Raw genomic sequence first — 14,784 nt, 5'->3', positions numbered from 1 at the left:
GTCTGCAGGGGCGCTGAAGACGTCGTGCAGCTTGGCATCTTTTACCGTGTCCATCAGGGCTCTGGACGTGGCGTCCAGTTTACTGTCCCCCCTGCCGGATCGTCCATCTGCATCAATGATACAGTTGAAGTCTCCGGCCGGAATGACCGGCCTGGATGTAGCCAGCAACAGTGGAAGCTGCTGCAGGACAGCCAACCGTTCACTCTTACCCACGGGGGCGTACACATTAATCAGTCTCAGGGGAGCATTCCTGTACTTGATGTCGGCGAAGAGGAGGCGCCCGCCCACCACCTCCTTAATCTCGGAGATGGTGAAGTTGCCTCCTCGCAACAGGATACCCAGGCTGGAGGCGCGGCTATCGTTGCCCCCTGACCAAACTGACGGCCCATGGGCCCATAAGCTCGACTGTCTCCTGTAGCTGCTGAGGTGCGGTATCCCACACTCCTGCAGGAACAGGACGTCGGCTTTAACGTTGTCCACGAAGGCCATCGTAGAAACACATCGCGTAGCCGATTTGATGCTACGCACATTGATGCTGGCAATTTTTAACCCCATTTTAACAGTTTACAAGGTTAACAGTGTCCATTTGCTGCTGGTCTTGCCCCTCTGGAATAACTGTGTGCATCCCCGTGATGCTGGACCCTCCCAGGGCTGAGGTAGCTGTCCGGCTCCACGCTGAAGCCATTTCCCCGCTCTGGTGTCTTCGGGTCAGGCCCAGGGTCCACACAGTCCAGTTCTCCATCTGACGGCGGGGCTGTCACAGGACCGCTGCTCCCAGTTACCTGGAACTGTGGGCCGGTGGGTACCTCTTGGTTCTCACCGGGTGTGGGGAGGCCTTTACCTGTCCCCTCAGAGGGATAGTCTTTGCCTGTTTGGGCGGTGCTGCCCTCCTTTTTCCCCACGGCGCACTGTCTCTTCCTCTGGTGACGACCCTCCTTGCGCCCGTCCTCACCGTCGGAAGAGCTGCCTGTATCCTCGCCGTGTAGGTGTCACTTCCCCCCTCGCTGGGTGGCTTTGGGAGGTTTCCTCTTCCTGCTTTTCACGGTAATCCAATCCTCTGCCTCCTTTGATCCCATCTCTTCCATTTCCTCCGTCTGTCCTGAAGGAGCTTGGATCGGCTGCTGCACCTCCTCGCTGTCTGCCGTCTGCTCCACTACAGCCTGCCCTTCCTTTTGGGTGCCTCCAGACACCGTTCCCATGCTGTTTTGTGGTACCTTGCTGGTCTTAGGCGATCCACGGCTCGTGTTGCCACCTCCGGCCATCTGTGTGTAGGTGGCGGCCCCTCGTCTTGGGCAGGCCTTGTACACATGGCCCGCCTCTCCGCACAGATTACAGTTGTTGGCCTCCTTACATTCCTTGGTCGGGTGGCCTTCCTGCTTGTAGTTTCGGCAGACGGTCACCTTGCAATCCGCCGCCATGTGGCCTGACCGCCCGCAGGTTCGGCACACTTTTGGCTGCCCTGCGTACGTCAGGTAACCTCTGCTTCTTCCGATGGCAAAGCTGGAGGGTGGGTGGAGGATGTTCCCACTGGCATCGACCCTCAGGGTTACCCTGACCTGTCGTTTGCTGGTCCAGATCCCGAAAGGATCGACCACATCGGTACTCTCTCCCTCAACCTGGACGTATCTTCTCAAGAAAGTCAGGACATCTGCTGCTGGGACGTGAGGGTTGTACATCTGGATTGTTACAACCCGACTCCTCTGCACACGAAGCACACACAACGGGACTGCTGACAAGGTGGAGAACAGAGGTTCCCCTTCCTTCTCCTTGAAGACCTTCAGGAGCTGCTCGCAATTCTTCACACTCCTGAAGGTCACATTGAAATAGCCTGCCGCAGGGAATACCTGCAGGCAGTACACGTCCACTGCTTCAAACCCACAGCACTCCAGCAAAATCTTCTTCACAAACACCGTCCAATCGACCGGTGTGTGCTCCTCCACCTTCTTCGCAGTCACCCTGACTGTGTTGCGTATGCCCTGGCCAGGGCTGTGAGCGGCTGCTGAGGCCATTGCTCTGAGGTTGGCTGGTACCTGAATTGGCGTTAGGCCGAAGCCAGCATAAAGATCCACCAAGAGCAGGTCAGCACAACCAAACCATCCTCCAACGTCCAATCACGATCCAGCGATGGTCTCCAGCAGCTCCGACGAATCGCAACACGATCCCCGTGGTTTCTCCCCCGCCAGCACACGTCCGCTGCTTCGAACCGACAGCACTCGAGCAGAATCTCTTCCCCTGGTCCTCAGGAACTACACATATTCCGAGCCAAAAGGCTGAGAAGCTCCACACAGTCAGTCGCCTGAGGTGGGATTTGAACCCGGGCCTCTAGCGCCGCGAGGCAGCAGTGCTAACCACTGCACCACCGTGCTGTCCACTTTATTGGTGGAGGTGTTCCCATTGCTGGAAGACTAGCCTGAGTTCCTCACACCATTAAATGGGACCAAATATCTGGTTTCTTGTTTCAATGATTTGGATTTGATTCTATTCATTATGTGCGGCTTATCAGCAGCATGGCTTCTGCTTGGCTGCTAGCCTCAAATATGTAAATCAGAAGACAGCAAAAATTATAATTAGGTGATGCTTATGTCAAGTGGGACATTTCATAGATCATGACTCTGTATACAGGGACAGTTTCAGCCCAATTCTGCTGTCTAAATTTTAGTGTTATTTGGATTGCAGAATTGTGTACTTTTCTGAGACATTACAGCTCAACCACTGCTGGGAGGGAGTAATTACAGCACAACATACATACAAAGGCCATTTTGATCATTGTGGAGGGGACAGGAGTTTGCAATGGAAAATGTTGACACACAAACTGAAGGATGGGTTAGAAAGACTGGTCCTCGGAAGCTGCCTGACCTGCTGTGTTTTTCCAGCACCACTCTGATCTAAACTCTGGTTTCCAGCATCTAAAGTCCTTCCTTTTGCCTGCCTGACTGTCTTGGAGGTTGCTCATTCTTCCTATGTCTGTGTGGGTTGCCATTGAGTACGCTGGTTTCCTCCGACAGTCCAAAGATGTGCAAGTTAGTTGGATTGACCATGGTAAATTGCCCATAGTGTCCACAGATGTGCAGGTTAAGTGGATTATCGATGGGAAAATGCAGGGTTACAGTCATGGAGTGGGTGGGATATCGTTCGGAGGGTTGGTGTGGACTTCATGGGCAAAATGGCTTGCTTCCACACTGTAGGGATTCTATGGTTCCACACCTCAAAATGGAGCTCCAGTACAACTAGGGCATTCATTTCAAAGTACTGCTCTTTTTTTCTCTTCTTCAAGGGGTCTGGCTATTGAGGTCCCCCTATCTGCTGTTACAGACTCAGCAATGCCCATTACTATTGATGGCACTGCTGAGGATCACTGGGTCCTTGGGAATAACTCATCATCCTTAATTGGAAAGCAGTTACTGAATTGGCCATTTCTGGGAATATGACTCCCTAGGTCGTGCTATGAACAAGAAACGTGGTCTCCTCCTACTTTAAAATTTAGGAATGATATGAGGGCATTAAACAGAGGTCAGAAAAAGATTCACAAGCCTGGTTCCAGGATTGAGACTTCAGCTATATAAACTGTACAGAAATGGTTGAGGCATTTAGACAGATATGTATGAGACTCGAAAAAGCGGGATAAGAACAATATGCTGGCAGATGGGATTAGTTTTGAATGGTGTCAGGGATGGTGCAGACATGATGGGCCGAAGGGCCTGCTCCTGTGCTGTATTGTTCTATGTTCTATGTTCAGTATTTGACTCTTCAGCTGTAAAATCCAAACTTATTATTTGCTAGACAATAGATTTGTCACTGAGCATTCTTGTTCTTTGAATTCTTATGTAACAAACATTTCTGTGACCTTCAAGATCAATGATATGAAGGCTGTGCAAACACTCGAGGGGAGATAAATTGGCTGCAGTTTTCGGATGACAGGTGAACCGGGCAGATGGGCCTGGCAACCCCCCTTGTGCAGTATCGTCAGTCCGAGGCCTGGTGAGGCTCATTTGAATCCTATCGACAGCTGCCTTACCAGATCATACCAGCAACAGACTTAGAGACTGGATCTCACGCAGGGCACCCACTCACTACTTACAGCCTGAACCTACCTCTTAAAGGACAGTTCCATTCCAGTTGTTAAAATGCCTCTCTGGCTTTGTACGGAGATGGACAGGCGCAAACTGAATCATGTTAGAGCACACAAGTTCTCAGACACTACTGTAGAGGTGCTGGTTAAGTTGGGGAAAACAGATGTGGATCCTTGGACAGAGCTGGTTCAGTATTAAACACTGACATACTGGATAGGTTCATTGGGCTTTCTATATTGTTGCCAGTATTGCTCAGTTTATTTGTTTCAGCCTGACTAATTGTCTTATGTGGCGCAAGGCAACAGAAGCTGTCTTGTCCACAGCAGCGCAGTAAGCGACATTACATTTGTCAATAAGTAGCTCTTTGGGCAGACTGCAGTTTTTTTTTAAACGATCCTTGTGCAAATTCTCTCCTCAGCTATCCTTGACCTTCAGCTCATGTACCAGCAGGCTTATAATAATTTCAAATAATTTGTCTGTTAAATTACAGCGAAGTTAATTAAAATATAAGTGAGGCAACACAAAAAATGGTAAAAGAAACAAACACCAAAAAATGCTGGTAGCACTCAGTCGGTCAGGCAGCATTTGTGGGGAGAAGAAGCCTGAGGTAACATTTCAGGGTGATTATCTTGCAGCAGCATCTTAATGTAAAGGTAATTAGTTTGAAGCAATCTATTTTAAAATAGAATGTTTTTCTTGTTACACTATAAGCAGTTGGATGAGAACATACTTGGGTCAGAGAACATAATTCCAGAGAAAATAGCCATATCATCCCTGAACTCTGGCTACTATTGGGAGTGATATTATTGTCAACGTTTTAGTTTGGATTGGTCTTGCCTGGACACTCCTGGCAGAAGTATTAACCACTTGCCATCCTCATGTTTGTTTGACTGTTGGACTGGATCACCCAGTTGTTTTTCTGCTGAAAAACAAACCTGATTCATGTACAGAAGGGGTTCGAATACGTACTTTAGACCCTGCTATTTATTTGGAGGGCTAAGTGCATTGTGCATGCTGTGCCCTGTTGTACCAGGTGGGGATAAAGCTATGAAAGCTTCCAAAAGGTATGGAGCTAGGAAAAGTGGGGGAGCCCCCCTTGGGTCCACAAGCTTGGTATGGATAGCAGGCACCCCTCCAACATTGATCCCTCCCCATATCGGGCTGTTTGCTGCCAGTGTGGAATCACATATAGGCCAGACCAGGTAAAGATGGCCAATCTCCTGCCCGAAAGGACATTAATAACCCTGATGAGTACTTTCCAAATGGATTAGAAGAAGTTCAGAGGAGAAGTGTAAAAGCAAATAAGAGGTGCATGGGGGAGCACTTGCAGCTTTGGAGGCTGGAGCTGCTGAGTATGGGTGGTATAATACTGGAGGCATGTTGCGCATCACTGGAACACCATGGGCAGGAGCTGTTGGGTACAGAGGCTATGCACCAGGAGATTGGTTGGTTGCATTGAGAAACTGAGTCACCTCTTTTGACCTGTAAAGGGGAGCCTCATTTGTTGTCACTGACGGAACAGGAACAGGGCACAGCAAGGTCACATTTGTAAATTGCTAGATCATTTTCCTTCTGTAGGTATTGCTTGGAAATTTGAAAGAGTTTCCAGTAAAATATTCTGTCTGCTTGCAGGGATTAGGTCAAAACTCCCAAACTCCAAGCTTAGCTGGTAGATTGGAACAAGGGACAGAGAGACAGAGAGAGAAAGAGAGAGAAACTGAAAGAGAGGCTCCCTGGTGATTAAAAATCTATCTCAGCCTGGACAAACTTTACAAACCGGCTTCAATAGCCTTCTGTTGTAAATAATTCCACTGATTGACTACCTGCAGAGTGCGAGCTGTTACTCTGAGATTATGGCCTCAGAGGAGAAAGTGAGGATGGCAGATACTGGAGAGTCAGAGTCGAAAAGGATGGTACTGGAAAAGCACAGCCGATCAGGCAGCACCCGAGGAGCAGGAGAGTTGACATTTTGGGAAAAACCCTTCATCAGGAATATGGACTGACCTGATTCCTCAGATGTTGCCTGAGTTTTTGTGCTTTTCCAGCAGTACCCTTTATGACTATGCCCTCTGATCCTACAAGGGGAAACAACCTCTCTACATCTACCTTCCAGTCAACCTAGTATGTGACATTCACAAATCTTAATGTTTTGTTTTCTTTCTGGGCTGATGTTACATTCTCTGCCAACCCAAATTCAAGTCCACACACAAACACACGCACACGGAGCTTGGTTAATCACATGACCTCTGTCTGACTGCCAACTAAAAATAAAAAATGCACTGTATTAGCTTGAATCAGTGAATTACTGCACATATTCTTAGTCACAGTATTAAAGTCCCAAGTGATTGTCCGTATTGTCATTATTGATAAAGTATGAAATAAGCTGTTAGCATCTCTCTGTGGCTGTATTTTATCTGGCAGTTTTTATAAGGTCTGCAATTCAGTGGTATGGAATGTGACTTACAGTGATGCACATTGGCAGCTATTTTAAAGTCGATCAATGTTTTTTGTTTCAGACTGATGTCTTTTTTTAAAGGAAGTCTAAAATATTAATATTGATGCAAGACATCTTCATGACACCAATAAACAACAACTGTCCTCTGATTTTACAATTAATGGTTGCAAGCTAAGTCTTGCCAAGGTATGGGAAGCCCAGTAATTAAAGGGAGCTGGCTGTTTACAGTTCCAGTAGGATAGTATTTTAAGAACACTCTTCATGATTCAAGAAAATCAAGAGTGTTCTCCGTTTGCTCAGTTAAATCTAACCTCATGTCTTACATAATCTGCTAACATACTGCAAACATCGTACTGCCCATTGTAATTTTATGATCTTACTGCAAACTCTATTTCACGTTTCTGCCCATGCTCCAAAACCCCAACCCAGTCCTCAAGACCCCAGTAGTGCCTACCTACTGGGCAGCCACCCACTTTAATTTGACAGCTACAAGGTGGGAAATGGAATTTTAAAAATATTAACATGGTCCTGTGATCAAGTTGGGCCAACTCTTGCAATGCTGATCCTTCTGAGTTTCCTCATTGCAGACATGAGACATCCACTGTCTTCCAGTCTCTCTCATATTAGGGATTATATCTGTGATTCTTTAAGGATTGTCCACACTTTCCACTCTGACCAATAGACCACTCGCTGGCATAAATGGGCTTTTTCAGAAATTTATATTCTTTTCCAACAACTGTGCAGGTCTCTCAGCAGAATTACAGAGGAAGAAATGGAGAAGCCTTATGGAGCTATGAATCTTATAATACTACAAAGCCATTTATGATTTTAATTAATGATTTCAATGACACTTATTGAGTTTGATTTTAACTGATGCAATTCACCAGAAGTTCATTTTTTTGATCTTTGAGATGTGAGTGTTGTTGGAAGACCGACTTATATTATCTTTCCCTAGTTGTCCTGAAGTTTGTTTCCATCCTTTGTAAAAAGCTCTAGTTCATGTGGTGAAATTATTTCCACAATGAAATAGGGTAATCTGGAAAGCTGAATCAAAAATGTTAATGGAACAATTTCTGTCCAAATCTGACTCTTACTTGGAGAGAAACTTGTAAGTTTTGGTGTTTCCATGTACTTGTTGGCCCAGTCCCAGATTATGAAGGTCACAGGCTTAGAAAGGAGAATATAGCAATTATATTTTCAATAACTAGCTTTTACGTATTTTGCATAGGGTCATTATCAGAGAATGACTTTTTATCCTGTATATTGATTTTTCGGCAAATAAGGTTCAAGGTACATTCTATTTGCAACTTAGAAAATCAATGGCCTACATCTACTGTTCTTTTTGTCTGGTGGCAAATTTTATTAATTGCTGATTAAAATAAAAAAAGATAAATAACTGCAGATGCTGTAAATCTTTAACAAAAACAGAAATTGCTGGAGAAACTCAGCAGGTCTGGCAATATCTGTGGAGAGTAAGCAGAGCTAACGTTTCCAGTCCAGTGACCCCTCTTCAGAATTGAAACTGGCTAGGTAAAGGTGGTACATTTGCTGAAGACAAGGGGTTGGGGGGAGCGAGGGAAGGGATTGAAAAGGTAGGTGGACATAGAGACCAAAGGGAGAGAGAAACATAGAGAGATAGAAAGAGAGAGAGAGAGAGAGAGAGATGGGAAACAATATTTCGGGAGACAGAGAAATGGATAATAGTAAGCCAAGAAAGGAGAAAAACTGATAATAGGGACCATAAATTAGTGAAAATGGTTTGACTGTATTGAAAACAGCTCATTTCATGACAAGGTCCTGGGGTATGCAGATGGGTAAAGGACGTGGAAGGAGATATTCAAGTTTTAAGTTACTGAACTCGAAATTGATATTGCAGCAAGCCTGAGACAGAGTTTCAGTGAGGCTCAGCGTAAGCTGGAAGAACAGCATCTCATCTTCCGCTTGGTGACTCTGCAGCCTTCAGCACTTAGTAATTTAGAACCTGAACACCTTCCTCGATGTCCTTTACTCACCTCCACACCCTGTCTTGATATGAATTTCTTTCAGCACAACCTATCCATTTTCAAATACTTACAGCCCCATTTTTTGCTTTTCTTTCTCCTGCACATGCTGTCATCCAGCCCTTTGTCTCCCTTGATCTCTCTGGGCTCCATCTCTGCTTGTTTGCTTCCTCATTTTACCCTCCACCCTCTGTCCTCACCCTAAATACCACCCATTCCTAGCTGCTAGCAGTTCTGAAGAAAGGTCATTGGACTCAAAATGTTAACTTTGTTTTTTCATCAAGAGCTGCTAAACCTGCTCAGTCACTTGAGCAATGTTTTTTTTTGTTGCTATTTGTTGTTGCTTTTTTTTTGCTTATTCATGTGGTGATAGGACAGTTTGAAAAGTAATCAATTAATACCCTCCCACTAATACAAGGGCTCAGATATCCTGACTGGAGATGGATAGTTATTGCATGAGCATGAACAAGAGTTGCACATGGGGACCATGTGAAGTCCCTACACAGCTAACACCCCAGGAGTTGCCCAGGAAGTGGTGTCTAAAACCCTCTGGAAATGTCTCCTACTCTGAATTAGGTTCAAAGACTTTGAAGGTTTCCAACTCACTTGCCTAATAGATAGCTGGGAAAGAATTAGAGCCTGCTTTAACTCTTCTTAACCTGCGTATCTCTGAAAACAGACACATTTTGGCAAATCGCTTTGCCTTGCACTCACCGGGCACTTTAAAAGAAATACTAATGTAAAGGAAAATCAAAATTTCTACTCTATGCTAGGGAAGTTTGAATATGTTGGCAAGTGGATTCTGATTCGTAGAAACATTGCCACTGAGAGTGCACTAGTTGGATGATGACTGACAATTCACTGCCAAGCTTCATTTAAATTTTAAATCAGGCAAAACTGAGCAAGGACTGAGAGAACACAACAGAGAAAAGCTATCACCTATATGGTTGAGTTGAAATACATGCAGTAGGTTTACATATTCTTTCTGCCTTTGAAGGATAAGGACTATTAAGCTCACCAATGTTCAGTAGTAGCAATGTGTGCTACCTACAATATGCATTGTAGAAATTCACCAAAGATCCTTAGATGACTCCTTCCAAACCCACATTCTATCTAGAAGGACAAGGGTAGCAGATACACAGGAACACCACTGCCTTCATGTTTCTCCTCTAAGCCACTCACCATCTTGACATGGAAGTATATCACTGTTCTTTCCCTAGCATTGGATCAAAATCTTTGAATTCCCTCCCTAATGGCATTGCGGGTCAGCCCACAGCAGGTGAACTGAAGCAGTTCCAGGGCAGCAGCTCACCACCACCTTCTCAAGGGCAACTAGGGATGGGCAATAAATGCTGTGATGCCCAAATCCCACAAATGAATAATTTTTTTAAAAAATAATTCATTGATATGTCTAGCTTCCAGTATGCAAAATTGCACCACACGGTAAGCTCAACAGAAAATCTTGAATTGGTTGTAAGTGTAATTCTACATGCATTCAGGGTTATTTAGCAAATGTTGTCCAATCTCCGAATCACTACTAACGTAGCATTCTATTTTTGACATTTGCAAGCATGGATTGGTGAGTATAGTAAACAATACCGTGCTAACAGCATCCCCAAATCTGTACAGCCAGACAAACACCTTGGATCCAAATTCTCCACAACCTGACCATTGACTTCCCCAATGCATCCTGGACAATCAACACCTGATACTTCCTTACCCTGACCTAAACCTCAAATTCCCATGTTCACCCATCCCATCTGGATCCATCCCCTGGACCTGACAATCTCTCAACCCAACCCCAAAATCCTCTTACGGACCATATCATTCCACTCCCACGATCCAACAGCTCCCCCATCCTATTTGACCCCGTTTGACAACCCTCAACAGCTCCGTCTCAATATACCCCAAACCCTTGCCCACCTAACTGTCACTCTACCTCCCTATCCATTTGCCACAATATTTCTAAGCACATACCATCCAAATTACACCTGTATTCTCTACCCATTTTGCATCCTACTTCCATTCATCTACTACCAATGACAAACATCCCTGTACCAACTACAAACTTGGCACACTACCTCAAACATGCCATGATAGGAGTTTAATTTAGATAAATGTGAAGTGCTGTATTTTGAAAAGGCAAGTCAGGGCAGGACTTATGCACTTAATGGTAAGGTCCTGGGGAGTGTTGCTGAACAAAGAGACCTTGGAGTGCAGGTTCATAGTTCCTTGAAAGTGGAGTCTCAGGAAGACAGGATAATGAAGAAGACATTTAGCATGTTTTCTTTTATCGGCCAGAGCATTGAATATAGGTGTCAGGAGGTCATGTTGTGGCTGTGCAGGACATTGGTTAGACCACTTTTACAATATTGTATGCAATTCTGGTCTCCCTCTTTTAGGAAAGATGTTGTGAAACTTGAAAGGATTCAGAAAAGATTTGCAAGGATGTTGCCCAGGTTGAATGGTTTGAGCTATAGGGAGAGGCAGAATAGGCTGGGGCTGTTTTCCTTGGAGCATTGGAGGCTGAGGGATGACCTTATAGAGTTCATTATAAAATTATGTGGAGCATAATTTCTCATTTTGAGTTAAAATATTTTGCCATGTGAGACTCATGGCAACCAATCCTTTATGGCTTGGAGCTACTTTTCACACAGTCGTGAGCTCTTTATCTTACTACTTATTTATCTGGGCTCTACAGTGCCTTTCTCATTTAAAGAAATGACAGGAGAGGTGTAGGTTTTCTTCAGAGCTGAGATCTTCCAACATTTACCCTGCTGGGGCCATGTTTGAAGCCCATCTGCACTCCAAGCACTGGTGTGCGAGGTCACCTGCAGAGTGGCGGATGTGGCTTTGCCCGGTGATAGGAGGCAGCAGCAGTGAGGATGTTCTCCTGACATTCGGGGACAGTGGCAGCAAAGCTCTTCTGGCCACCGGGGATAGCGTTGTTAGCAACAGCAGACTCTTCAAGATGGTGACACTAGCAAGTAAACATCTGTAGCTGAAGTGGGACTTGTGGCCTGGCAGCAGAGCCAGGGACTCTTGGTTACGGGGCGAGGGTGGGTTCAGTGGTGAAGAGATAGCACCTAAAGTGGGGCGACTCCTCCATTGATGGGTTTGGTGCAGGCAGCAGCGAGGCAGTAAAGGTCTCCCTTGAGGCTAGGTACTGGCATGGACTTGCTCAGAAAGGCTGATATTCTGAATTTTTTATTTCTTTACTTTTGTAATTTATTTCTATGACCTGTAATGCTTGACTATTTACTGGTCGTTCTGCTATAAAGCACATTTTGTTAACACAAATTCGCTATAACACAATTGACAAACTGGGGACATTGTTTCTAAAGCACGAACTTGTAAACTGTGTGTTGGCTGCAAAGCAATTATATGGCCAACACTTTCAGCGCAGTTTCTAAAGTGCGATTTTTTATAACATAGGGTTATATAAGAACGCAACCATCACATTGTCGAAGAACTATCTGTATTTCTTTACTTTTCTAATTTTTTTTTGACGTTAAGTATATTTCCCTCGGTACCTAACATGGTGCTGTAATGCAGCAACTGTAAACTTTTCACCATACTCATTTGAGTACATGTGACAATAAAACTAATGCAACTCAATTCACTTCAAGCCAAGAACTTGCTGTCAGACAGTATAACAGAGCAAATGGCTCAGAAAAGGAAGCTCGGTTTGCTGACAGGAACCTGGAGGTTCTGGTGCTGGAGAGCAGGACAGGGCTGTATCCTCTTGACTGCCAAAGGAGGCCATGCAGTGGACCCAGCTACTCCGGATCAAAGTAAAGCCTGGTCAGTCCTGTATCATGGATAAGACAACATGCACAGTAGTACATGGAAAATGGTCAATGATCTTCTGCTCTCTGCAAAGGGAAGTGATACCAACTTCTTTCTATTATCTCACAATCTCAGGGCCACCGCTCATTTTACATCTGCCATCGCATACATATTTTACCAAGGTGCATGGATTACAGCTCTCACTATTTCATGCACTACTCAATGGCTCTCGATCCTATCATCCTCTCAAGTTGGTAATCCTTTCTTCACTGTCTGCTTCCTACTCCCTCAACAGGACCCCTCATCAACTCTCCTGTTCCTGCACTACCACCATCTACTTCCATCAGACTTTAATTGGAAAGATTGGCTGATCCAACTACAAACTATTTTGGAAGAATAGCCCTGACTGAGAACAGCCCAATGCTCAGACTGATATCTTCACAGCATCCTCATTGATGTGATTCTGAGGCTGCGTGTACTTGAACTACAGGACTGACCATGCCCAATCCCTTGACTGATCATGGCACAATCCCTTAGAAGGGCACAGATCCCCAAGATCATACCAATAGATCAACTGATCATGGCCAACCCCCTAAATTGGACCCCTTGATTAACTGTGGTGGAATATTGTGACTGACTGTAGCCTCCTTAAGGACTGCTTCCCATTTACTTTCAGACATGACCATTCACTTGAAGCCTATATAATAATGTTTGCCCTTTAAGCAGCTAGCACATGCTATTGGTGCAACACTGACTTACCAATCGATTGCTCCATCAATTTGCTCAGTACCACTTGTCTAGTGATATTTTCACAAAGTTCCTCTCTCCCTTCAACCTCCAAAATTACACATATTACCGGTTTGATTTGTTTATCCTGTATTGTGAAGACAGGAGCAACATAGTTATTCATTCCATCTTCCATTTTGTTTGTATCTGTTATTAACTTCCCATTCTCATCCTCGAGAGGACCAACACTCACTTTACTTACATGTTTCCTTTTCAGGTACCTATAGAACCTCTTGCTATCTGTTTTTACATTTCCAGGTAGCTTCCTCTCATGTTATAATTTGTTTACCATGATTAGCCTTTGAGTCATTTTCTGCAGTCATAGTTTCCTATTCTTCCTGACTTTCCAGGTAGCTTCCTCTCATGTTATAATTTGTTTATCATGATTAGCCTTTGAGTCATTTTCTGCAGTCATAGTTTCCTATTCTTCCTGCACTCAACATTTAGAACCCAATCCTGTCATCCTCTGAACTCCAGAGGTGAGATGCAAGTGATTACATTGGCATAAAGCCTGCATTTAACTGGCAGTATCAAGAAGCCCTAACAAAGCTAGATTCAATGAGAATCAGGAGGTAAACTCTCCTCTGGTTGGAGTCTGGGTGGGATGCTGTTCGATGGTCGGTGTGGACTTGACGGACCGCATGGCCTGCTTCTACATTGCAGGGATTCTATGACTCTATGTCAAACTACAACAAGACCTGACAATATTCAGGCTTGGGCTGACACGTGACTAGTAACATATATACCACAAAAATGCCTGGAAATGACTACCTCCAGTAAGGGAAAATCTAACTATTGTTTCTGGATATTCAGTTGCATTACCATCCCTGAATTCCCCCATTATCACTGTCCTGGGTGTTACCATTAACCAGACATTGAATTGGATTATCCATTTAAATAAAACGATTATGAGAGCAGGTGAGGAGATAGGAATCTTGGTATTGCATAATACACCTCCTGACTCCCCAAAGCTTGTCCACCATCTACAAGGCTACAAGTCAGGAGAGTGATGGAGTACTCCTCACTTGCCTAGATGGTTGCAGCTCCAACAACGCTCAAGAAGCTCGACACTATCCAGGACAAAGCAACCACTTGATTAGCACAACATTCACAAACTTTCATTCCCTCCACCATCAATGGTCAGTAGCAGCAGAGTGTACCATTGACAAGATTTACTTCAGATCTTCACCAAGACTCCTTAAACAGCACAGCCATCTCAAAGGACAAGGACATCAAGTACATTGCAACACTAAAACTTTGTCTCTAAGCCATTCACCATCCTAATTTTATTCTTTCAGTGACATCGAGATAAATCCTGGAAATCCCTCCCTGACAGTATTGTGGGAGTAAATTCACCAAATGGATTATATTTTATTGAGTTCATCACCAATTCCTCAAAGGCAATGAGGGTTTCAGAGTAAATGGTGGCTCAACCAGTGAAGCCCATAAACCCTGTCTGGAAAAAGATGTATTCATGTTAAAACCCTCTCTACTCCCCTAGTTATGTACCTTGCAACATCATCAGCCCCAGCATGGTGCAGGATCAAGTCATCCCAATGGTAAAGATTCCACTTTCCCCTGTAATAGAACCACTCGTCCACACACTATCTCCCACACCTCCCAGTGTGAGCCATGCATTCACTTCTCGAATTGTATTCAATGTATTCCCCAGGTTGCATGTGGC

The sequence above is a fragment of the Chiloscyllium plagiosum genome, chromosome 4, assembly GCF_004010195.1.
Source record: "Chiloscyllium plagiosum isolate BGI_BamShark_2017 chromosome 4, ASM401019v2, whole genome shotgun sequence".
Lineage (NCBI taxonomy): Eukaryota > Metazoa > Chordata > Chondrichthyes > Orectolobiformes > Hemiscylliidae > Chiloscyllium > Chiloscyllium plagiosum.
The sequence above is the reverse complement of the archived record's forward strand: the minus strand, read 5'-3'. Positions refer to the sequence as shown.